The sequence below is a fragment of the Zalophus californianus genome, chromosome 7, assembly GCF_009762305.2.
Source record: "Zalophus californianus isolate mZalCal1 chromosome 7, mZalCal1.pri.v2, whole genome shotgun sequence".
Lineage (NCBI taxonomy): Eukaryota > Metazoa > Chordata > Mammalia > Carnivora > Otariidae > Zalophus > Zalophus californianus.
The window spans coordinates 66603912-66630934 of NC_045601.1; the positions used below are offsets into that span (position 1 = coordinate 66603912).

A 27023-nucleotide genomic window follows, 5' to 3' on the forward strand; every position below is an offset into this window, starting at 1 on the left:
CATATTTTTTAAAAGATTGATTTATTTACTTTAGAGAGAGAAAGAGAGGGAGCACGAGTGGGGGGGGGAGGGGCAGAGGGAGAAGGCAGAAAAAGAATCTCAAGCAGACTGCATGAGCCTGACATGGGGCTCTATCCCACGACCACGAGATCATGACCTGAGCCAAAATCAAGAGTCGGACGCTTAACTGACTGAGCCACCCAGGTGCGCCATCATATTTAAAACAGTAGTGTTAAAAGGAAAGTATGATACTACAGGACTGTTATTTAAAAGCTACAGCAATTTTCAGGGTGCCTGACTGGCTCAGTCGGAAAAGCATGCAACTCTTGATATCTGGGTCTTGAGTTCAAGCCCTATGTTGGATGTAGAGATTACTTAAATAAAAACTTTAAAAACAAAACGAAAGCTACACAATTTTCTGTCTCTAGAAGTGGAAGATTCGTACTTACCTTTGGGACAAAGATCTTTCAACAAAATTGTGGAGTCCTTTTATTCATATAGCTGTAGAGAAAATACTACTTACTTTTCCTTGAATTCTTCCCAAATGCAGATGGTGAAAAATAAGTTATATGCTCAATCTTTTAAGGTAAATTGAGTTCTTCTGAAGATTCAGAATGATTTTCCTCTCTTATATTTGGAATTAGACTTCTCAGTGCCTGAGGATTATTAATTATTCATAGAATATGCTTTTAACTTTTTGCCATCAGTTTTCACAAAGATTGGAAACTAAAACCAGTCATGCTAGTGAGAATTAAACTTCTTTTTATTTCATCCTTTAGAAAAGCCCATAAAGGAGTGCCTGGGTGGCTCAGTCATTAAGTGTCTTTTTTTGGCTCAGGTCATGATCACAGGGTTCCTGGATCGAGCCGCAAGTCAGGATCCCTGCTCAGCGAGGAGTCTGCTTCTCCTTCTTCCTCTGCTTCCTCTCCGGCTCATGCTTTCTTCCTCTCTCTCTCTCTCTCTCTCTGTCAAATAAATAGATAAATCTTAAAAAAAAAAAAGCCCATAAAAAGACAATTGTCTTGATTTTTGATACTTTGTTTTTTCCTTTTTCACAATCTGTAAGAATAATAAAGAATGCCTCACTGGGGGAAAAAAAAAAAGACAACTGTCTTGGTTTGGGTCTCCCTAGAAGCAGACTCTGAGACAAGGTTGTCTGCAAATAGTTGATTTGGAAAGTGAAGCCAAGTCAGAGAAAACACCACTGGGAGAGTAACAACATGACATATGGAAGAGAGAAAAGCCAATAGAGAAAGTGTGAGGGCACTCACAGTGTCCATAGATGACAGAGCTCATCCTTTGGCCAGAATCTGATATACAGTACAAAACATGCTTCAGAGTTACCCAAGGAGGTAGAAGTTAAGATATTTGTCACTAATACCTTATCCATTACTGGTCAAGGGCCGATCTGGGGAATATTAATTCTTTGGGACTTAGAGTTTGCCCTGTGTGGGAGCTGAACATGCTCCCGTGTTCAAGAAAAAGGCTTCAGGCCAAGAGAATCATAGTATTTGCAGTAAGCAGGCTTTAGTATATAGATGTATATTAAAGAAAAAAAAAAAGATGACAGCAACCAAAGATTGAACACTGAATGGAAATAAAAAGTTTTACTGCCAAGCAGAGACCTTAATCTACCATGGAGTTTAGGAAGGCTCTTGAAAATGAGGAGTGCAATAGGAGAAATGGAGTGGGTCTTTTCAACGGAGAAGATTGTAACCCCCCGCTGTCCCATATTAGGAAAGCAAGGTCTCTGAATGTGGCTGAGGAGCTGACTGTATCTGAGTTTGTTATTTAAGCTGTGACTCAGCTGGAGATGGTCTGCTGTGTATGCATGGTGCTCAGTTTGAGATTATGTTGTCCAGGTAGTTCTGCTTGGCACTTGAGGTCTTCACGTCGGGATTCTGGAATCTGGCTGACTCTGCTTTGTGTGTGACCTGCCAGGGTTGGGATTATGGTGCCAGTCAGGTCTGCCCCAGTGTCAGCAGCCTGAGTGAGGGGCCCATTCAGAGCTTTTCAGATGAGTGTCAGGAAAGAAAATAACACCATTTTTGAGAAGTGTTGTATTAATTTCACACAGCATTTGGGGAATAGGCCACATCTTCCTTGATAGAACTTGCAATTGGCCCTGAAGGAAAATGATGTCCCCACAGTTGATCATCATGGGACTTGGAAGTCCTAAGGAGGAAACTAGGTGAGATTTTCTTAGTCTTAATTATGTGATTTCTAGAAATTAAATGTTGTAGTGATTATGTAAAGTTGTCCATACTGTACAATTCTGGGACATAATAGAGGTAACTACTTATATATGGAGAAAGATTTACCAAGGTTTGGCCTAAAAGTATGTGATTTTTTTTTTTTTTGGCCTAGAAATTAAGCCAAAAGAGATTAAAGATAATTATGAGAAGGAAGGAAATAGCACTAATGAATATCTAATAGATACACATGCACATCAGTACAAATATAAGAGAAAAATACACATTTTTCTTTTATATATTCAATAACCCTAATTTATAAATTAGGAAATGGACATTTCATAAAGAAGGGTATGATGTAGCTGCCATGTAATGCTCTGGGAAGGAGACCCCTCACTATGACAGCATTTCAGCCAGCAATGCATCTGAATCTACTCATGAAGAAACTTCAGGCAAACCCCGAATGAGGAATGTTCTAGGAAGTGGGGAGAAGGCTATCTCCCTCAAAAATGCCAATGTCATGACAAGCAAAAGCAAAAAACAAAGGAAGGTTATGGAAATGTTCCAGATCAAAAGAGAAAAAAATAAGCATGCCCACTAAATATAATACCTGATCCTAAACTGGATCCTAAAGGGAAATTTTACTATAAAGATCATTATGGGATCAATTTTTAAAAATTGGAATATAGTTGTGAAATTATACAAAAGCACTATATTAAAGTTAAAATTTACTGAAGTAGATATCTGTATGTGGTTACGTAAGAGAGAATATCCTTATTTGTCAGAAAGACATATTGAGGAATTTAGGGTAAATGACCACTTTGTATGCAACTTACTCTCAAATGTTCAGGGAAAATATTATATATATATATTCAATATTATATTATATAATGTTATATATTATAGCTACATAGATACCTATAGAAAGATAGATTTCTATAGATATATAATGTATAGATATATTATTTATTATTCATATTTATATACTAATTTATATATTATTAATCTCTCTATATTTATATATTTATAGTATACAGTATATATAAAGAGTGAGAGATCATGACAAAGGAAATGGGGCAAACTCTTAATAAGAGGGGAGTCCAGGTAGTGTATTAGTATTGGTAATGGGTATTTATATGCTTTCTTATTTTTGCCACTTTCTGTATGTTTGCAGTTAATTCTAAATAAATTTTTTTTTAAAAATTCTGGGTTTTGGGTTGCCTGGGTGGCACTGTCGGTTAAGCATCTGCCTTCGGCTCAGGTCACGATCCTAGGGTCCTGAGATCAAGTCCTGCATCAGGCTCTTGCTCAGTGGAGAGACTGCTTCTCCCTCTGCCTTCAGCTCTCCCTGCTTGTGCTCTCTCTCTCTCTCTCTGACAAATGAATAAATAAAATCTTAAAAAAAAAATGTGGGTTTTGACATCAGAAAGATGCAGGTTGAAATCCTGAGTGATCTTAGATAAGCTAGTTGGCTTCTCTGCATTTCAATGTTCTCTTTTTAAAACAGAGATAATCATTATCGCTTTGCACTATTATGTGAGAGCAAAATGAATCGCTATTTGGAACATAACAAATAGGTGATCAGCAAAGGTTAACCCTTCCCTCAGAGTCCAAACTCATCTTCCAGATAAATATCACCGCTAAATCCAGTTTTTACAAGATTGATTAAATCTTCATATCTTTTTAATAACCTTTACATTTCATATTTTAAAAATTACACAATGGTAGAGATTTTAAGTTGTGAATTATGGTCTTACTCTGATAGAATGTGAAGTCTTTAAAGTTCAGCAATATTTTGTATTCGTGTTGGCATTCCTAGCACTTAGTATAATTTTGGGCACTTAATAGATACTCATTTGCATGTTTATTGAACTGAGGTCAATAATCCACACCAGATATAACTAAAATTTGATCCAGCTATGGGGTCCAATGGATGATATTACAGCTGTAATATAGGCATCTGGTGCCCTGATCACCGAAAAGCTGGTCTGAGGTGAAAAGAATCGAGCAAAGCATCTCCCCTACTTCTGCTCTCATAGCCATTCAGATGTAGACCACATACCAAGCCATTTTTCTTCCCCTTACAATCCATATTGTTTCTTTCAGAGATACTCAAGGCCAACCGTTTTATGCAGCCCGCAGTCTTCTTCCTTAGAAGGGCTTGGTTCTAAAATTTTCTTGCAATTCCTCTATAATTTTTTTTTGAAGTAAACATTGTTTAAATTGAAATCAATCTTTGTTTCCTCATTTCTCATTTTGAATCCAGGAAATGTGTTTAAATGTAACCAGTTAAGGCAAATACTGATTGAAGTTGCATGTGTGTGGTAGTCTGCTTAACACACTGGTTCTTAAGCAGCATGATTTTGCCCCCAGGGAAAACAAGGTAGGTCAGATCTGGAGACATTTCAGCTGTCAGAACTGGGGGTGGTGGTGATGCTGGCATCTAACTGGTAGAAGCCAGGGATGCTGCTAAGTATCCTACAATGCACAGGATAGGCGCCACCAGAAGAATTACTGACCCCAAATGTCCATAGTGCTAGGGTTGAGAAACCCTGATTTTAAGTGAAGGGGAAAGACTGCCATTAGGAATATTTAGTTAGATTTGATTTTCAAATAGAGATGAAACTATAAATTACTGAATCAAAGTCATACTTGTGTTTTGTAGACAAGTTTAATTGCATTTCAGCTTTGTATTTACCATTACAACCTGTCTAACACAGATGTTTACAGAACATTTATACTATCATATGACAAGAATGTTTTCCATTTATCATAACTTTTCTGTGGCTTTTTCCACTGGTTTTAGAACCATCTAAAGTTTGTCATTCAAAATCAGGTGACTTTGGTTTTGAAATTACTTTCACTTCTCACTTCTCATTGATTTCTGAAATTTCCTACTTTCTCTATGATGGTGAAAATATTTTCCCTTTTCTCACCTTAGTATAACACCTGGGGAGTTTTTAAAAATCCTAATACTGGGGGTGCGTGGGTGGCTCAGGCTTAGGTTAAGCGACCAACTCTTGGTTTTGGCTCAGGTGATGACCTCATGGGTGGTGGGATTGAGCGCCATGAACTCGGAGGTGGGCTCCAAGTTCAGTGGGGAGTCTGCTTGAGATTCTCTCCATCTGCCTCTCCCCCCCCCCCCAATTAAATAAATCTTAAAAATAAAAATGAAAATCTTAATGTCTGGGTCCCATCCCAAAGATTTTGATTTGATTGCTTTAGGGTGGGGCCTGGGCATCAGTTGTTTTAAGAGGCCCACACGTGATAATATGTTGCTAAATTTTAGAAACAACTTAGTACATTCTCTTTAGCCAAATTCATCAAAGACAGCTATTAACATTTTCATTTTTAAAGTGATTTATTTAAAAAATATAATTGTGAAAACAACATAATAAAATAATACTCTGTGAATAGGTTCTGAGAAATAAGTCCTTAACTACCAAGTCAGTTCTGTTCTTGCTCCAGGAAAACTTTGTTTTTGTTAGCCTCTTTCTCTATCACATTAATGACTGTGGGAATGATCCTACTAGACTGAGCTCATAAAAGGAACTATAATTTTCTCCAAACCTTTAGCTTTTAGCTCTGTACTTAACTACTTTATAGAAGCTGTCAATTTCTTGGAGCTTATATATGTCCTTGCACATTCATTTATTATTCCTTATGGTGTTCTGGGCCCTATGATAAGCATTTACGAACGTCATGCCATCCAGTTCTCAGAATATCTGAGTGAGATGGAATAGGAATTATTTTTCTCCTTTGTGGATGAGAAAAATGGCTTCAGATCTGAAGTAACTTACCCTGTGGTTTGAAGTTAGTAAGTGGCAAACTTAGAGTGTGAACCCTAGTCTTATCTCTGCAAAACCCATGGTTGTAATGACTTGGGAATCCTCCCTATGAGGCTCATTGCCTAGTTAATGCTGAGTCTCCCAGAGGCCAGAGGGAAAAACAGAGATGGGCAGGATAGGAGAGGTTCTTCTGCCCCTTGTCACCTTCTTAATCCTTCTACATTTCTCTCATTTCTTTATAAGTCTGGCGGGAGAGGCTCCAGTTTTGAGTGCTTTGGTAGAGCAGAGTTTGACAGTTCTCAGGGAAAGCATCCCTGCTGACAATACAAGTGGAAATTGTGCAGCAGCGTCCTTTGAGAAGGGGCTGAAGACCATGGTTATAAGCACAAAAGAACATATCTACGAAAGGGTCAGTAGAATCCTGGGTGGAGTGTCCTCCTCTTCTCCACCGTTCTGTTGATTCCACTGGGAGTGTAGCGGCTAGGACTCTTTGGTTGCAAGCAACTGAAATAAACTCTAGGGGACCTGGGAACCTGGATCAAACAAATTGTTCTTTCTCTCTCTCTCTTCTTTTTTTTTTTTTTTTTTTTTTTGAGTATGGCTGGAATAGAAGGCTGAAGAACCATGAGAAAGGCAGAGACCAGATAGTTATCAAAGGTCTTCACAGAAGAGATCACTTAATAGATTCACTAGGGCTCAACATTTATTTATTCGTTTTGTTTATTATCCTTACATTACTGAAATGTGAAATCTCAGGACAGAAAGTTGAACTGGCCAGGTGATGTAAGATGTTCACCCTTTAACTCTTCCCGGGCAATGAGAGGGTGAGAGATAGGATCTGGTGGAAGAAGTTTTTTGGCTTTTCATAAGATGAGGCCAAGGTAGTTTGATTTATTCTCCCACCAACACTATTTGCACACAGTATGGATTAAGCAGTTACCCAAAAAGAAATAGGAATGTAGATAAAACTGACAAATGCAATGAGGGGTCTCAGCAGATGGCACCAAAAAACAAAAACAGAGCCAGGATTGAGATTGCTGAGGGCATGGCTGATGTTCTGGTAATTTCCTGTCAGGTGCCCACTTATCCAGACTCCACTCTCTCTCCTGGGCAAAAATAATACCCTTTCTAAATAGGAATGGGACAGCAAAATGGTGACCCTTGTTTAACGTTCATCTTAGGGAGGCGATTTATTTCTCCTGCCCAGTATTCGAGAAATAATAGTATTTGTGTATTTGTTCTTAAAACCACATAAGTAACCAATTAAAAAAAAAAAAAAAAAGAACAGGAACTTTCACATCCAGATGCAGATTTCTTCTTCTCTTGAGAAAAAGAAAATCTGCGAATTGTGGGCAAAAATCTGCTGGGCCAGAAAAAAAGCCTGCCACTTCTAGACAGGCATGAGCTCTCCAGCTCATCTTAGGTACCACTACTTACATCTGGCCCCCTTCCCTCATTTTCAGTACCTACATGGTCCCTGTAGTCCCTGGGCTTCTTGAACTTTTCTATGGGGAATCTCCAGGAAGCTCTTTGCTGATCTGTCAAACTCGAAAAGTCAAACTTTCCTGCCAGCAATTACAAGTTTAGTTGCAACACCTTTGCATCTGACTGGATCCTTCATCCCCCTTTCACTCTACTTCTGTCCACCCCTATCTTTCCAGAAGTTTGGAACTAGCACATCCAGATCCACAGCTGAGATCAGGAAACCTGAACAGATCCATAACCAGCAAGGAAATTGAAGTAGTAATCAAAATTCTCCCAACAACAAGAGCCCAGGGCCAGGTGGCTCCCCAGGGGAGTTCTACCGAACATTTAAAGAAGAAGTGAGGGGGGGAAAGCTTTCAGTTTTCATAGATGGCTTTTATGATATTGAGGTATGTACCCTCTATCCCTATACTCTGAAGTGTTTTGATCAAGAAAGGATGCTGTACTTTGTCAAATGCTTTTTCTGCATCTATTGAGAGGATGATATGGTTCTTGTTATTTTCTTTATTAATGTATTGTATCACGTTAATTGATTTGTGGATGTTGAACCCACCTTGCAGCCCAGGAATAAATCCCACTTGGTCGTGGTGAATAATCCTTTTAATGTACTGTTGGATCCTATTGGCTAGTATTTTGGTGAGAATTTTTGCATCCATGTTCATCAGGGATATTAGGCTGTAATTCTCTTTTTTGATGGGGTCGTTGTCTGATTTTGGGATCAAGGTAATGCTGGCCTCATGAAATGAGTTTGGAAGTTTTCCTTCCATTTCTATTTTTTTTGGAACAGTTTCAGAAGAATAACTATTAATTCTTCTTTAAATGTTTGGTAGAATTCCCCTGGGAAGCCACCTGGCCCTGGGCTCTTGTTTGTTGGGAGATTTTTGATTACTGCTTCAATTTCCTTGCTGGTTATGGATCTGTTCAAGTTTTCTATTTCTTCCTGGTTCAGTTTTGGTAGTTTATATGTTTCCAGGAATGCATCCATTTCCTCCAGATTGCCTACTTTGTCAGCATATCGTTGCTCATAATATGTTCTTATAATTGTTTGTATTTCTTTGCTGTTGGTTGTGATCTCTCCTCTTTCATTCATGATTTTATTTATTTGGGTCCTTCTCTTTTCTTTTTGATAAGTCTGGCCATGGTTTTATCAATCTTATTCATTATTTCAAAGAACCAGCTCCTAGTTTCGTTGGTCTGTTCTACTGTTCTTTTGGTTTCTGTTTCATTGATTTCTGCTCTGATATTTATTATTTCTCTTCTTCTGCTGGGTTTAGGCTTTATTTGCTGTTCTTTCTCCAGCTCCTTTAGGTGTAGGGTTAGGTTGTGTATTTGAAACCTTTCTTGTTTCTTGAGAAAGGCTTGTACTGCTATATACTTTCCTCTTAGGACTGCCTGTGCTGCATCCTAAATATTTTGGACAGTTGTGTTTTCATTTTCATTGGTTTCCATGAATTTTTTTAATTCTTCTTTAATTTCCTGGTTGACCCATTCATTCTTTAGTAGGATGCTCTTTAGCTTTTAGCCTCCATGTATTTGAATTCTTTCCAACTTTCCTCTTGTGATTGAGTTCTAGTTTCAAAGCATTGTGGTCCAAAAATAGGCAGGGAATGATCCCAATTTTTGGTACCAGTTGAGACCTGATTTGTGACCTAGGATGTGATCTATTCTGGAGAATGTTCCATGGGCACTAGAGAAGAATGTGTATTCCGTTGCTTTGGGATGGAAATGTTCTGAATATATCTGTGAAGTCCATTTGGTCCAGTGCATCATTTAAAGTCTTTATTTCCTTGTTGATCTTTTGCTTAGATGATCTGTCCATTTCAGTGAGGGGGGTGTTAAAGTCCCGTATTATTATTGTATTGTTGTTGATACAACAATACAATATTGTTGTCTTTGATTTTGTTATTAATTGCCTTATATAATTGGCTGCTCCCATGTTAGGGGCATAGGTATTTACAATTGTTAGATCTTGTTGGACAGACCCTTTAAGTAGGATATAGTGTCCTTCCTCACCTCTTATTATAGTCTTTGGTTTGAAATCTAATTTGTCTTATATGAGGATTGTCACCCTAGCTTTCTTTTGGTGTCCATTAACATGGTAAATGGTTTTCCGCCCCCTCACTTTCAATCTGGAGGTGTCTTTGAGTCTAAAATGAGTCTCTTGCAGACAGCATATTGATGGTCTTTTTTTTTTTTAATCCAATCTGACTGGATTTTGATTGGGGCATTTAGCCCATTTGCATTCAGGGTAACTATTGAAAGATATGAATTTAGTGCCCTTGTATTGCCTGTAAGGTGACTGTACTGTATATTGTCTCTGTTCCTTTCTGGTCTATGTTACTTTTTGGCTGTCTCTTTGCTTAGAGGACCCCTTTCCATATTTCTTGTATGGCTGGTTTTGTGTTTGCAAATTCCTTTAGTTTTTGTTTGTCCTGGAAGATTCTTATCTCTCCTTCTATTTTCAATGACAGCCTAGCTGGATATAGTATTCTTGGCTGCATATTTTTCTCATTTAGTGCTCTGAATATATCATGCCAGTCCTTTCTGTCCTGCCAGGTCTCTGTGGATAGGTCTGTTGCCAATCTAATATTTCTACCATTGTAGGTTGCAGACTGCTTGTCCCAAGCTGCTTTCAGGATTTTCTTTTTGTCTCTGAGACTCATAAGTTTTACTATTAGATGCTGGGGAGCTGACCTATTTTTATTGATTTTGAGGGGGTTTCTCTGTGCCTCCTGGATTTTGATGCCTGTTTCCTTCCCCAAATTAGGGAAGTTCTCTGCTATAATTTGCTCCAATATACCTTCTGCCCCTCTCTCTCTTTCTTTTTCTTCTGGGATCCCAATTATTCTAATATTGTTCATCTTATGGTATAACTTATCTCTCGAATTCTGCCCTTGTGATCCAGCAGTTGTTTATCACTCTTTTTCTCAGCTTCTTTATTCTCCATCATTTGGTCTTCTATATCACTAATTCTCTCTTCTGCCTCATTTATCCTAGCAGTTAGAGCCTCCATTCTTGATTGCACCTCATTAATAGCCTTTTTGATTTTGACTTGGTTAGATTTTGGTTCTTTTATTTCTCCAGAAAGCGTTTCTCTAGTATCTTCCATGCTTTTTTCAAGCCCAGCTAGTATCTTTATAATCGTCATTCTAAACTCTAGTTCCCACATCTTGCTAATGTCCATATTGATTAGGTCTCTGGCAGTCGGTACTGCCTCTTGTTCTTTTTTTGACGTGATTTTTTCCATCTTATCATTTTGTCCAGAGGAGAATAGATGAATGAGAAAACAAAATGCTATAAGGGTAACAATGACCCCAGAAAAATATACACTAAACGAGTCAGAAGAGACCTGGAACTGGGGAAAAGAAAGGAAAAGAAAGAAAAAAGGAAAAAAAAAAGAAAGAAAAAGAAAAGAAAAAAAGGAATATGATCAAATATGATCAGGCTGTTGAATAGGTCAGTGCCACACATTAGATTCTGGGTGTATTTTTGTCTGTTAGAAGAAACTGCCTCCCAAAATTTTAAAGAAAGAAAAACGTATATGTACAAAAATAAGGGTAAATATGATGAAGGGATGGAATGTGACTGTAAAGATGAAAATTACAAAAGATTTTATAAAAGGAATTGATAAGATAAGAAGTTGGTTGAAAAAAGAAAGAAGAGAAATTTTTTTTAAAAAAAGGGAGAGAATGTGATCAGGCAGGAGACTGGAACAAAGCCATACACTAAAGATTTAGGGAATATTTTGGTCTGTTAGAAGAAACTGTATCCCAAAATTTTAAAGAGAGAACAACTTATATATATACCGAAAATAAGGTTAACTACTATGAAGGGATAGAATATGACTAAAACTGAAAAAAAAAAAAAGGTTTTTAAAAAAGGGATTGATAAGATGTTAGTTGAAAAAGGGAAAAAGAAAAATTCAAAAAATTAGAAAAAGAATAATAAAAAATTAACTTTGAAAGACTAAAGAATCAGGGGGATAAAAGCCATGAATTGTATAGCTGTATTCCCCTAGTGCTGGAGTTTTGCTGTTCTCATTGATGGGTAAACTTGGTCTTGGCTGGCTGGGGGAGGGGCCTGTTGCAGTGATTCTCAGATGTCTTTGCCAGAGGAGGAATTGTACCGCCCTTGCCCGGGGCCAGGCTAAGTAATCTACTCGGGTTTGCCCTCAGGAGCTTTTGTTCCCAGCAAGCTTTCCATACAGCTTTGGAGGTTGAGAGTGAAAAGGGCTGCCTCCCAATCTCCTCCTGGGAGGAGCCGAGAACTCGGGCCCGACTCCTCAGTACGCCCCCAGAGAAAAGCAGTCAGTCACTCCCATCTCCCCATTCTCTGGCCGCACTCCGTGCTCACCTGGCCTGTGACCGAGCATTTCTATCTCTGGCTCACGACACCGTGTGGAATCTCCAGACCCAGTAGATCCCTGCGGTGCACTCCCGCGCCGCTCCTCCCAGGGGAGGAAGGGGAGTCTCCCCTGATCTGCCACTTGTTGGGTCCCTGCTGGAGGAGTAGTGGCCCGACTGGGCCGCGGATCACGGTTTATGGCAACCCCGAGCTGAGAGCCCGGGCCTCGGCTCCGTCTCTGCAGCTGCCTTCCCCGCTCTGATACCTGGGAGCTCTGCCTCACTCAGTCACCCCTGGTCTTTCTGTGACCCCGAGCGTCCTGAGACCACACTGTCCCAGAGAGGGTCCACCCCCAGCTTAGCCACTGGAGCAACGTCCCTCAGCGGAGCCAACTTCTAAAAGTTCCGATTTTGTGCTCCGCGGCTCTATCACTTGCCAGAAGCGGCCAGCAGAGGCCCCTCCCCTGCCGTCTATCCTCCCGAATACCGCCTCGAATTCACTTCTCCGCATGACCTAACTTCCAGAAAGTGGTCGCTTTTCTGTTTAGAGAGTTGTTGCTATTCCTTTCTTCGATCTCCTGTTGATTTCATAGGTGTTTGATCCTTATCCAGCTGAATTCCTGGGACCAGACGAAATTTAAGTCTCCTACTCCTCCACCATCTTGCTCCTCCTCTGCTACCATGCCCTCTTAACAGTTCTTTTGAAAGTCGTGCTAAAGAATTAATCACTGATTTGTCACTGAGCACTAAAAGAAGCAGTTGGGTGGTCTGTAGGGGTCATGCTTTCTGAAAAATGGGTAATTTAAACCTTAGGTTCATCTTCAGGGAGCAAGATGCTCCCAGTGATATTGGAACACATGCTAGTGGAGTGGAATGGAGAGAGATGCAGGCTGAGACTCTGCCTAGCACTTAATCTCTTATGTAACTTTAAAAAGCATCAAATATACGTGAATTATATATCATACATGTGTGCATATATAACTGTGTAAAGAAGTACTGCTCTCTAAGATGGTACTGTTTTCTTAATCGAATTTTTAAGAATGTCTTTTCCTTTAAACACGTTTGGTGGTCATTTTAACACGTAAATAGTAGTGAACGTTTTTTAATTTTAGTTCTCTAGGGAGCACTGTATCAAATGCGCATTGGCTTTTGTACATAAAAAATGTGATAAAATAATTTCATTTGCACTGTGCTCCAAATTAGGTTAGTTCGATGAAGAAATGAGGGACTACTAAACATCACTCCACCCCCAGCCCCGGGGCACATACCTGTGAGAGCAGAATGTAGGGGTGGGGCTGAGCCTATGGGGGCCATCTGCCTGCTCCCTGCCATGCAGGTCAGTTCATCCCTCCAGCCTCTGACTGCAGGTCTCTGGGTAATTTCTTCAACTGTACCCACACTTCAGCATTCAAATTGAATGAAATATTGTTTGTTCCCCATGTATGTGTTAGTTTAAAAAATTGTCCATCCATGGGGCACCTGGGTGGCTCAGTTAAGCGTCTGCCTTCGGCTCAGGTCATGATCCCAGGGTCCTGGGATTGAGCCCCACATTGGGCTCCATGCTGAGCGGGGAGCCTGCTTCTCCCTCTCCCTCTGCCCTGCTGCCCAACCCCCACTTGTGCTCTCTCTCTAATAAATGAAATATTTAAAAATAAATAAATAAATAAAATAAAAAATTGTCCATCCAGATTACGGTGCCAAAATAGAATTTTTTTTTATGTTTGGCTACCACTTTATTGTCTCTTCTTTGTGCTGTGCTTTATTTTGGTCTTTTTGAAAATAAGCTTTATTCTCATTTTTCCACTATTTTTAGTGGCTTATAGATTTGTATTCAAGCTCTTTGGATAATACCTTATTATAAAACTGGTTTAAATGCAAACAAAAAATAGCAACAGCAGCCCCAATTCTTTCCTTAGAATTTTTGTTCTAGAAAACTGGCCCAGAAGAGACTGACATCTAGAGAATGTTTTATCAAGCTGCATTCAAAAGGATAGAAAGGAAGGTTATAAGGAGAAACAAAGCAGAATTTCAAGAAGGGCAATGGAGGAAAGGTCTGGGAGGGCAGAATATCTTGGAACCCTTTCAGAAACCTGTTCCCATTTCTTCCTGATGACAGTTATGGTCTCTGCACATATGTGAGGATGGAAGGCTCAAGAAAAATGGCAGGATAGAGAAGACCTATACTTACACCACAGACACAGGCTTATAAAGGGACTCCTTTTAAGTATTCCTTAGGGTTTGATTAATTACTTGCTTATTGCTGAAGATAGAATAGAGTGACCAGAACTGGGATTTTAATGGAGAAAATGAGATAGCTGTTAGACAGTTCTTAGCAGAAGGAAGTGATGCACTAAAAATGTCAATGTTTTGGGTTGACTCTACCTCCTCTTCTTGCCCAGCTATAGGAGACCTTGAGGTTTCCTTGGCTGCTCTGGAGAGCAATAAGATATTTAGCACTCAGATGAGAAGGCTAATCTCGTTTGTTACATTCCACTTTCAAGCTACTTGGGCGGTTAGATTACCAGAAAATAATCGTGCACAGTTTACCACCATGTGTCTTTAATAACTTAGACATTTGTGCTTAAGGGTTTAGTGTGGATTAGAATATATATTAGCTGAATATTAATACATTTAATCAATCCATTTTTTTTTAATTCGTGAGATTTTTTTTCACTTGTAACATTTGGGCTTTCCATTTTTGTTCACAGACTCTGTAAGTAAGACATAACTAAGAGGAATAATTTTATTTTATTGTCATCATCATCCAAAGTCATTTAATTTATAATTAGTATCGATATCAATATGCTGTTCTGAATGCTGTGTGAGCAAGATTCTGTTGAAAACCAGTTTGCTTTTCTTTCCCCTAAATCGTGAACAGAGGCCTCATTCATATTTCTGGTCAGACATCAAATAAATGTGAAATATTGTCATAAAGCAAGAAATCCTTTACTACTACAGAAGAAAAAGCCACAAACATCATCTGCTGACAGGGAGTGCACACACCCATACATTCACACACACCTAGATAGGCATACACATGTAAGAAAATATATATAATACTAAGAATGATGGAACAAAAAGTCATAGAAGAAATACCGTTTACTTTTATTACATTGTTCAATTGAGTGCAACAAACTTTGAATGAGACCTTATTCAGTGCCATAATCTGAGCTAGGTTTTAGGAGTAGAAAGAGGAATAAAGCATGAACTTTAGCTTTGCAGACCTTAAAGTCCAGTGCACACTTAGAAAACTAGAAACATGGTTCACTGCTCAGGAATTGTGCACACACCATAGGTTATTGTTATAATTCATTGTGACCTGGTGAAAGTCAACAGAACACTTTGTTAATAAGGATAAAAGAGTTTTTCCTTTTATCCTACCACACTTAGAACAATGTGCAAAGAATATACAGTGAGTACTATCTTAGCTATTTCCTACCAAGGAACTGGTGATTAGCATTAGTCAATGATGTGATAGCCCTAGTCTGTGTGTGTGTGTTTGTGTAGGAATGTGTACATCCAAGCTTCTTTCCTTTATTTATTTTCTTTCATTTCTTTCTTTCTTTTGAGAGAGAGAGTTAGAGAGCACAAGCAAGGGGGGAGAGACATAGGGAGAAGAAGACTCCCCACTGAGCAGGGAGCTTGATGAGACACTCGATCCCAGGACCCTGGGATCATGACCTGAGCCAAAGGCAGACGCTTAACTGATTGAGCCACCCAGGCTCCCCCAAGCTTCTTTTCTTGATGGCCAATTGTGTTAGTTTCTTAGTGCATCTATAACAAATTACCAAAAATTCAATGGATTCAAACACCATAAATTTATTTTATGGGTCTAGAGGCCAGAAGGACTAAAACCAAGGTGTCAGCAGGACTGTTCTCATAGAGGCTCTAGGGGAGAAGTTGGTTTCTTGACTCTTCTAGCTTCTAAGGGCATCCTGCAAGCCATAGCTCCTGACTACTTCCTCATCTTCAAAGGTAATTGTAGCATCTTCAATTTTTTTCTCTCTTGGACTCTTCGTCCATCACCATGTCACTTTCTCTGACTCTGACCCCTCTTTCTATCCCAGTGAGGACTTTGTGACTTATTATGTCAGGCCTACATGGATAATCCAAAATAATCTCTCTTGCAATAATTGGCAACCTGTCTTCATGATTACTTCAGTCTTTATTAGGAGAATGAAATGTTTCTGTTTGGAGATGGATCTGAGCATCTGCCTATTTCATAGCACTAGGTTTGGAATTATTGACTCTTTCCTCCTTGCTTCCTAACTCGTACCACTTGCAGCATTCAAAAGGAGAGTTAGCAGTTAACAAGCGCTCAATATTTCCCACACACTCTTCAGCACACTTCAGCAATATGAACCCATGTAATCCCTAGAACCTCCTGTGAGGGAATTACTGTAGTCGTTTTCCTTTTATAGATGAGCAAATCCAGATAATCTGGCTCCAGCGATCATGCTCTGGACTTCTATAATCTATAGCCTCGTTATGTTAAAGTGTTACCACCTAATCAGTTTATGCCCAATTTAAAGTCACTGTTTTAATAACAGGAAAGCATATCCATGGACTAAGCTTGTATTTGGAGCAATAGCCCACAATTTAAATACTGGTCAAAAATTATAGAACTTGGGCAGAAGACATGAACAGACATTTTTCCAAAGAAGACATATAGATGGCTAACAGACATATGAAAATATGTTCAACATCACTATTATCAGGGAAATAAAAATCAAAACCATGATGAGATACCACCTCACACTGGTCAGAATGGCTAAATTAACAACACAGGAAACGACAGATGTTGGGGAGGATGCAGAGAAGGGGGAACCCTCTTACACTGTTGGTGGGAATACAAACAGGTGCAGCCACTCTGGAAAACAGTATCAAGTTTCCTCAAAAAGTTGAAAATAGAGCTACCCTAGGACCCAGCAACTGCACTATGCAAAGGACACAAAAATACTGATTTGAAGGGCACATAAACCCCAATGTTTATAGTAGCACTATCAACAATAGCCAAATTACAGAAAAAGCCCAAATATCCATCAACTGATGAATGGATACAGAAGATGTGGTGTATATATATATATATATATATATATATATATACACACAATGGAATATTACTCAGCCATCAGAAAGAAAGAAGTTTTGCCATTTGCAATGGCATGGATGGAGTTAGAGTGTATTATGCTAAGCGAAATAAGTCTGTTAGAGAAAGACAAATACCATATGATTTCACCCATATGTGTAATTTAAGAAACAAAACAGGTAAACATAGGGAAAAGAAAAACAAAAGGGAGAAAGAGGGAAGCAAACCATAAGAGACTCTTTTTTTTTTAAGATTTTATTTATTTATTCATGAGAGACAGACAGAGAGAGAGAGAGAGAGAGGCAGAGGGAGAAGCAGGCTCCCCAGGAGCAGGGAGCCCGATGCAGGACTCGATCCCAGGACCCTGGGATCATGACCTGAGCCGAAGGCAGATGCTTAACCATCTGACCCACCCAGGCGCCCACCATAAGAGACTCTTAACGACCGAGAACAAACTGAAGTTTGATGGAGGGAGGTGAGCAGGGAATGGGCTAAGTGGGTGATGGGTATTAAGGAGGGCACTTGTTGAGATGAGCACTGCATGTCATATGCAAGTGATCAATCACTAAATTCTACACCGAAAACCAATTTTACCATATATGTTAACTAACTAGAATTTACATAAAAATTGAATTCAAAAAAATGAATAGAACTTGGAATTGGTTGCTAAAATTGCACTATTAAGGAGAAGTTTCGCTTTTTTCTTAACAGTTTCTTTAAATTCTACTTATATTTCACAGAAGTAGAGTGAAAATATTTAACTTTTGGTACTTCTAATGAAGAACAAGAAAACAAGCATATATATTAAACTTCAAACGAACGTACCTTTTTCTTAGCCATGAATATAATGTTTGTTGTCACTGTTGCAAACCACTGTGCTATGATTATATTCTCTTTTGGGCACTTTCTTTTATAGTGGACAGAGTAGCATCTCTTTTGTCCATACTTCATAAGAAATGACCTTAACTACAGTCTTGCTTGGCAATTTTTTCATGTAGGAAATTCATTGGCAGAAATGCTGCTAAGGTTTTACATTGACAAAGTGTAAAACCAAGAGGGAATTTAAGTAAGAGATTGGGAAACTTTCAAACCTTTGCAATGAGGACAAAAAGAAAACTTGGCAAAAATGTACACTGCTTTAGACATTCAGTATTTGTAGATTTTGAGGGATTTATTGGTGGTATAAAAGCCTTCTTCATATTAAATATATTGAATTTATTTGAGTACAAATAAATTTCAATAAGTATTATATATATATATATATATACATATAAAATAAGAATAAATACAAGGGACCATATGAGAAGAGGAGCCACCTGCTAACCCAAGACACAGGTGGAAAAGAAGATGGAAACTTATTCAGTTATTTTTTATAGACATAAGGAAATGAGTGACAAGAACTGAAGGTTCATGCCAAGTGGACTGATATGAACCAAAGAATTGCCTTGGTATGAAAATTTCTTTGCAATTCTTATTCATAAGTGGATTTAGTGACATCAAAGATGGTAATTATGAAAAATAAATATAAGTAAGATCTTATTTTTTTCTGTTTGTGAAATTTGAGGTAAATTATTTAAAAAGTTTTAATTTTTAACAACTTCAATTTTAACATAAAAAAGTAAAATGTTAAAATAAAACGCTGTAATACTAATCTATTACATGTATGTTTAAAATTAGAAGCGTCAACTGGAAGATAATTATACATCGTTGTTCAAACACTTATTTGTGAATCAAAAGTATAGAAGCCAAGCAAGGATCATTAAAATAGATACTAAAGAAGTAGATGAATCCACTATCATAGTTGGAGACTTCAACATGACTATATCACAAATGGACATATTCAGCAGGCAGAAAATCAGTAAGGACATAGCTGAGCTCAACAATAGTACCAATCAACTGGATATTGTGGACATCTATAGACAACTTCATCCAGCAACAGCAGAATACTCATTCTTCTCAAGCTCACATGGAACATTCACAAAGATAGAGCACATTTTGGTCCATAAAACACATCTTAGCAACTCCAAACGAATAAAAATCATACAACATTTGCTTCCAGACCACAGTGGAATAAAACATTAAATCAATAACAGAAAGATAACTGGAAAATCCCCAGATTCCTCAAGATTAAAGAACACCTTATTAAATAACACATTGGTCAGAGAATAGATTTCAAGATAAGTTTAAAAATATTTTGAACTAAATGAAAACAACACAACTTAGCAAAATTTGTGAGATTCAGGAGACTGGAGGGTCCTCGGCTGAGGCCAAAAGCGGATCAAGGTGGTGGGACTCGTGCCAGAGGTGCACCTCTCAGGCCAATCCAGGTGGGTGCTTGCCCTCACTCTCCTCTCCCTGTCCCCATAGAGAAGAAAGAGCTGATCCAGAAGGCGAAAGTGGCTGAGCAGGCAGAGCACTTGGATGATATGGCCACCTGCATGAAGGCTGTGATTGAGCGGACCACTGAGCTGTCCAATGAGGAGCGAAACCTGCTGCAGGGAGCCTATAAGAACATGATAGGGGACTGCAGGTCCATCTGGAGGGTCATCTGGAGCAACAAGCAGAAAAACTCTGACAAGAATTTGCAGCTGATTAAAGACTATCAGGAGAAAGTCGAGTCTGAACTGAGGTCCATTTGCAACACAGTGCTGTAATTATTGGACAAGTATTAATAGCCAATGCAGTTAATCTGGAGAGTAAGGTCTTCTATCTGAAAATGAAGGGAGATTACTTCTGGTACCTTACGGAATTTTCATGTGGTGATGATAGAAAACAAAGTATAGATAATTCCCAAGATGCTTACCAAGGGGCTTTTGATATAAGCAAAAAAGAGATACAACCCACACTTCACCCTCCTGGACTGGCTCTTAGCTTCTCTGTATTTTACTATGAGATCCTTAATTACCCAGATCTTGCATGCACACTGACTAAAAAAGCTTTTGATGAGGCCATTTCACGCTGTGATCTACTGAATGAAGACTCATACAAAGAGAAGACCCTCATCATGCAGTTGCTCAGAGACAACCTAATATTATGGACCTCAGACAGTGAAGAAGAATTTGATGCTGGGGAAGGGGCAGAAAACTAAATGCATATAGGGTATCAACCTTCTTCTCTTCAAGAAACCTTTTTACTCATCTCCTTACCTTATTCAATTTGGATTTCCTATAGCAAAGAAACCCATTCACATGGATGGAATCAACTGTTTATAGTCTTTTCATACTGCAGCTTTGGGAAAACTCCATTCCTTGATTTGTGCTTTTCTTGGCCTTCCTGGTGTGCAGTTACTGCTGTAGAAAAGTATTCATACCTTTATTTCATACAAACATAAGTAACTTCCAAACACTTATGTAGAAGACCAAAAGGTATCTAGTATTTAAGTAATCTAAACGAGTTCAGCAAGTGATTGTGTTTTGCATTACGGTGAAGATCCGAAAATGTAGCTCATTACGGTTTAAAAAGTGTTCTACATAATTCTTAATTTCTACATTCCCTCCTTTACTCTTCTTTGGGGGTTTCCTTTCAGTAAGAAACTTCTCCATGCTCTTACTGTATTCCTTTTTGGTAGGAATCCAGAAGTACTAGATTGAATGGAAAAGCATTTGGCATTTCTGCGCTGGGGGTCACAAATTGAAATGCCTCCCATATCATATATGATGGAGGTCTTGTGTATCTGTGACAACAGGAAGTTTCCTTATTCATTCTTCATTTGCTGCTGTTTAAGTTGACAACTTCCCTTTCTGATAAAAATTCACTTAACCCCCACCCAAAAAAAGAAAAAAATTGTGAGATGCAGTGAAAACAATGCTTAGAGGGAAATTTATAGCATGATGCCTATGTTAGAAAAAAATCTAAAACCAAGAATCCAAGTTTATGCTTTAAGAAACTAGTGAAAGTAGAGCAAATTAAATTCAAAGTAAACAGAAGAAAAGAAATAATGAGAACCAGAGCAGAAATCAATAAAATTGAAAAGAGGGTATCAATAGAGAAAATCAATAAAACTAAAAGGTAGTTCTTGGCAAAGATCAATAAAATCAATAAGCCTTTAGCCAGACTAATTAAGAAAAAAAGAGAGGGGACACAAATTACCAATATCAGAAATGAAAGAGGAATCATCACTATGGATCCTATGGACATGAAATGGTAATGAAGAAATACTATAAACAACTCTATGCCACAAATTTGATAACCTAGATGACTTGCATAAATTCCTTGAAAGACACAATTTGCCAAAATACATATGAGAAGAAATAAACAATCTGAATTGGTTTATATCTGTTAAAGAAATGGAATCAATAATTAAAACCTTCCAAAATAGAGAGCACCAGGCCCATATGGGTTCATTGGTAAGTTCCACCAAACATTTAAGAATACAATTATATCAATTCTCTATGATCTCTTCCAGAGAATGGAAGGAATGCTTCCTAACTTATTCTATGAGGCCAACATTACCCTACTTCCAAAACCAGAAAAAGTCATTATGAGAAAAGCAAACTACACATCAATATTTCTCTTGACCACAGATGTAAAAATATTTAATAAAATATGAGCAAATCTAATAATGTATGAAAGAATTATATATACCGTGTGGGATTTATCCCAGGTATGCAAGGCTGGTTCAACATTCAAAAATCAATTAATATGATTCATCATATCAATAGGCTAAAAAAGAAAAATCACATGATCATAGAAACAAATGCAGAAAAAATCATTTAACAAAATCTAAGAGTCATTCATGATAAAAAGTCTCAGTCTACTTGAGATAGACGGGAACTACCTTAACTTGATAAAGGATATTTACAGGGGCACTTGGGTGGTGCATTTGGTAAAGTATCCAGCTCTTGGTTTCGGCTCAGGTTGTACTCTCAGGGATGTGAGGTTGAGCCCCATATTGGGCTCCGCACTCACTGTGGAGTCTGCTTGAGATTCTCTCACTCTCTTCCTGACCCTCCTGCTTGTCCTTTCTCTCTAAAATAAATAAATAAATCTTACAAAAAAAAAAGAGAGAATATTTACAAAAAACCTGCAGCTAACATCATACGTAATAGTGACAAACTCAGCTTTCTCCCTTAAGACCAAGTATAAGATAAGATAAGGATGTCGTCTCCTACCACTCCTTTTTAACATCATACTGAAAGTTCTGACTAATGAAATAAAACAAGAAAAACAAAAGAAAAAATACAGATTGGGGAAAAAAATAAAACTATCTTTGATTTTCTATATTAAAAATCCAAAAGAATTGACAGAAAAACTTCTGGAACTAATAATCAATTATAGCAAGGTTAGAGGGTACAAGGTTAATATACAGAGGTCACTTGCTTTTCTATACACCAGCAATGAACAAGTGTAGTTTGAAGTTAAAAACAGAATACAATTTACATTAGCATCCCCTTGATACAAATTAACAAAATATGTACATGATCTATATGAGGAAAAGTACAAAACAGATAAGTGAAATATAAGAATAAATAAATGCAGAAATATTCTATGTTCATGGTTAGGAGGACTCAATATTATCAAGATGTCAGTTTTTCCAAATTTGATCTATAAATTCAATGCAATCCCAATCAAAATCCTCAGTAAGTAATTTTTTGGATACCAACAAACTGATTCCAAAATTTATATGGAGAGACAAAAAGATCCGGAAGAGCTAACCCATATTGAAGGAGAAGAACACAATTGGACTACTACCTGACTTCAAGATTTACTATAAAGTTATGGTAATCAAGACAAGATGATATTGGCCAAAGAATAGACAAATAAGCCAATAAAACAGAATGAAGAACCCAAAAATTGACCCACATAAGTATAGCCAACTGATCTTTGATATAGGAGCAAAGGCAGTATAATGGAGCAAAGATAGTCTTTTCAACAAATGGTGCTGGAACAATTCGACATCCACACGTGAAAAAGGAATCTAGACACAGACTTTACACCCCTCACAAAAATTAACTCAAAATAGATCATGGGCCTAAATGCACAGTGCAAAACTAAAAATTTTGAGAAGATAACATAGGAAAATACCTAGATGACCTTGGGTGCAGTGATAACTCTTTAGATACAACACCAGGGGCACTATCCATAAAATCAATAATTGATAAGCTGGACTTTGTTAAAACTTAAAACTTCTGCTCTTCAAAAGATGATATCATGAGAATGATAAGACAAGTCACAGACTGGAAAAAAATATTTGCAAAAGACACGGCTGATAAAAGATGGTTACTAAAGCTATACAAAGAACTTTTAAATTCAACAACAAGAAAACAAACAACCCTATTAAAAGCCAGACCAAAGCCTTTAATAGACACCTCGCCAAAGAAGATATACAGATGACAAGTATGCATATGGAAAGGTGCACCATGTAATTTGTGGAAAATGTAACTTAAAACGATGAGATAACACTACATGCATATTAGAATGGCCAAAATCTGGGCACTGGCAACACCAAATGCTGGCAAGGATGTGAGGCAGCAGGAACTCACATTCATGGCTGGTAAAAATGCAAAATAGTACAGCCAGTTCGGAAGACAGTTTGTCAGTTTTTACAAAACTAAACATACTTTTACCATATGATCCAGCAATTGCATTTCTTGGTGTTTACCTAAAAGGAGATGAAAACTTATATCTACACAAATACCTGTACACGGATGCTTAGAGCAGCTTTAATTCATAATTGCCAATACTTGAAAGCAACCAAGATGTCCTTCAGTAAACTAATGAATACATTATCTGTGGTATATTCAGACAAAAGGTATCATTCAGTGATAAAAAGAAATGAGCTATCAAGACGTGAAAACATATGACGGAAACTTAAGTGCATATTACTGAGTGAAAGAAGCCGATTTCAAAGACTATATATTGTACGATTCCAGATATATAACATTTTGGAGAAGACAAAACTATGGATACAGTAAAAATATAAGCAGTTGCCAGAGATTGGTGGGTGGGGATGGATGAACAGATAGAGCACAGAGGAATTTTAGGGCAGTGAAAATACCTTTTATGATACCATAATGATGAATATATGTCATTACACATTTCTCTAAACCTACATATTCAAAGTCAGAAATCAAGAGTGAAACGAAGTGTAAACTGTGGTGTCTGGGTCATTATGATGTGTCAGTGTAAGTTCATCAGTTGTAACAAATGTACCACTGTGGTGAGGGATGTTGATAATGGGGGAACTAAGTATCTATGGGGTGAGGAATATGTGGGATATCTCTGTGCCTTCCCCTTAATTTTGCTTTGAACTTAAAGCTGCCCTAAAAAAATTAAGTCTTAAGAGAAAATAGATACTGTATTTTGACACAAAGCACATTACTTTTCCCTTCTGAGGTTGTGAATAAGAGTTCAAAGAACTGTATATTCAGGAATTAAATACAGCCATAATTGCCTCTGGCAGGGGTGTGAAGAGAATCGTACTGTTTCTTGTGCAGGAGAAATCAACCTCCTGACTTCAGCTTGAGTTTCCAGCTTTGTGTAAGAAATTGGTGAGAAAAACATTTATGGCATCCTTCACAAGGTTTAGGTAAGTTGAATACCTGATAACCCAGACATAAGTGTTACATAGCCTATGAAGGAAATTGCAAGAAAACATTCATATGAATTCCATCTCTAGTGTCTTTTGATTAGCACTTACCACAAACCGATTATATTTGATTGACTACCAAGTGAGAAAGCGATACTAAGGTATTAAAGAAACAAATTAGTAGTCTCATTATAGAGATTGTTTGGGTGAGTTTTTGTTTTTGTTTTATTTGTTTTTGTTTTTAGGAAATTGGGTTGCATTTGTTAGCCAGGAAATAAATTATTCATCTAATTTAATATGTCCTTACATATCTAGGACAGCTAAGTATTTTGCAAAATGAATAGCTAGAGATGAGTAAGTTCATTTTCAAATCACTCCCAAGTTAATGTATATGATATTTAAGAGCAGAACTGAACTTAAAATGACTATTTTAGGATTTGAAAGATAATTAGATTGAAGATACTTCTTTCTAATATGCAGCTTTTCCAACTATCATGTAATTATTAAAATACAGATTAGGTAGTTATTAGCCTCAGTTTAAATATGTGTATATGTATACATACATATATTTATATAAGAAAATATTGCAGTGTTACTAATGACTTTAAAAGGTAAAATGAAAACAAGCCATAATTCTTTCTCTACCCCTGCCCCTACGCTTGGCTTATTGTCATTGAAATGCTTGTGAAATAATAATAGTAAATTATTAAAGAGAATTTCCTAAATTAAGACCACCATATTTTGGCTACTGAAACTTTATTTCAAATCACAGAAGAGACTCATTACATAAAATTACTTATGTAATTATTACATAAAAAGTGCTAGACTGGGTGAACACAGGTATATGGCACAAGTGAGTGCAACATCTTGAGAAGGGCTCTGATTCACCTTGACGTTTCAGGGACAGACGTTGGCATTTGGGCTCTGCCATTTCCTAGCTGGGCAACATGAGGTATGTGTTGAAACTCTTTGGTTCTTCTTTTGTCCTTTGTAAAATTCTAACAAAATACATTCTTTTTAAGGCTGCTGGGAGGTTTTTAATTAGATAATGTCTCTTAAATGCTGGGAAGCACTCAAATGATGATATTCCTGGCCTTAGAAGAGGAAGTATCTTTCCACATCTGGTGTCCATGCATGAAAGTGCAGTTGCTGATAACTTTTTTTAAAAATGGAAGAAGATAGGATATCTTTACCGTCTTAAATTGTGCAAGTCGCTATACCTGAAGACAGTGACAAATTTCTTATTTCAGAATTCTGTTTTCACTACAGGTTAGTGCTGGGAACACTGATATTTTAAATTGGATTTCCTTTATTTAATCTTTTCGTCGGCAGCAGCAGAATATACTTGAATTTCCCTGTTGAGAATAATGTACACTTGCCCTGCCATTTACTTGTCTAGAAAAGACATTAAAGTACTTTTGCTTAGCAAATGTTATATTTTGGATTGATGCAACCCTACAGATACACTATAAAGCATAATTTAATATCAGAATGCAATAATATCTACTCCAGTTCATCACCATGTGGCTGTTTCTACCAAAGCCTCTTAACATGCTTTGCAAGTCAGCAGACATTACCAATGATCATAAACGACACACTAGGCGTTTGTGACTACCGACTTCTACCTACTCCCAATAAGTTGTCTTCATTTTACAAGTTCTTCAAATGCAAACTTCTGTTGGAAGCCCCTATGGCTCTTTGAATTTGAGGACAATACTTTTTTTTTATTCTATAATACTTTATTGTCATGATAATAGGGGGTATTGATTTGTTACATATGCACTAATATTAATTTTATTTTATTTTTTATTTATTTTTTATTATGTTATGTTAATCACCATATATTACATCATTAGTTGACAATTTATAATATCTGGGTCAATAAGTCCTGGTAAGCAGTGTCCATACGACAACTGTCAACCCAAAGAGAAGATATGTCTTTTATTTTTACTTTTTTTTAAAGATTTTATTTATGTATTTGTCAGAGAGAGAGCAGCCCAAGCAGGGGGAGTGGCAGGCAGTGGGAGAAACAGGCTCCCCGCTGAGCAAGGAGCCAGATGTGGGACTCCATCACAGGACCCCAGGACCCCAGGACCCCAGGACCCCAGGATCATGACCCAACCTGAAGGCAGATGGTTAACTGACTGAGCCACCCACGTGTGCTAAGATATGTGTCTTCTAAAGTTATTCTCATTTTAGTGTTCTTCATGTATTTATAAAGTAAAAGTAGGCTTTTTCATGTAATGGCATGTCCTCTGCTCTACAAATTCCAAGTGCTTTGTTATTACTTTAAATTCCATAGCAAAACACTTGACTTAAACATATTTTAAAGTAATATGTATGACTTTCCAAGGACTTTGAGAGTTTGGAGGGAAATTTTAAAATTGAATTCTACATATGCTCTGGTGGAAAATCTTGGGATACCTGAATGATAACAATCTGAGGACAGAGCGCCTGGGTGGCTCAATTGGTTAGGCGACTGCCTTCAGCTCAGGTCATGATCCTGGAGTCCCGGGATCGAGTCCCACATCGGGCTCCCTGCTCAGCAGGGAGTCTGCTTCTCCCTCTGACCCTCCCCCCTCTCATGCTCTCTCTCTA

At 37.7% G+C, this 27023-nt stretch overlaps 1 pseudogene; it reads left to right on the plus strand.

Annotated features, from left to right (window-relative positions):
- Positions 1–1636: 1636 nt before the first annotated feature.
- LOC113927899 lies at positions 1637–19985 on the plus strand (annotated as a pseudogene).
- The last annotated feature ends 7038 nt before the right edge of the window (positions 19986–27023 follow it).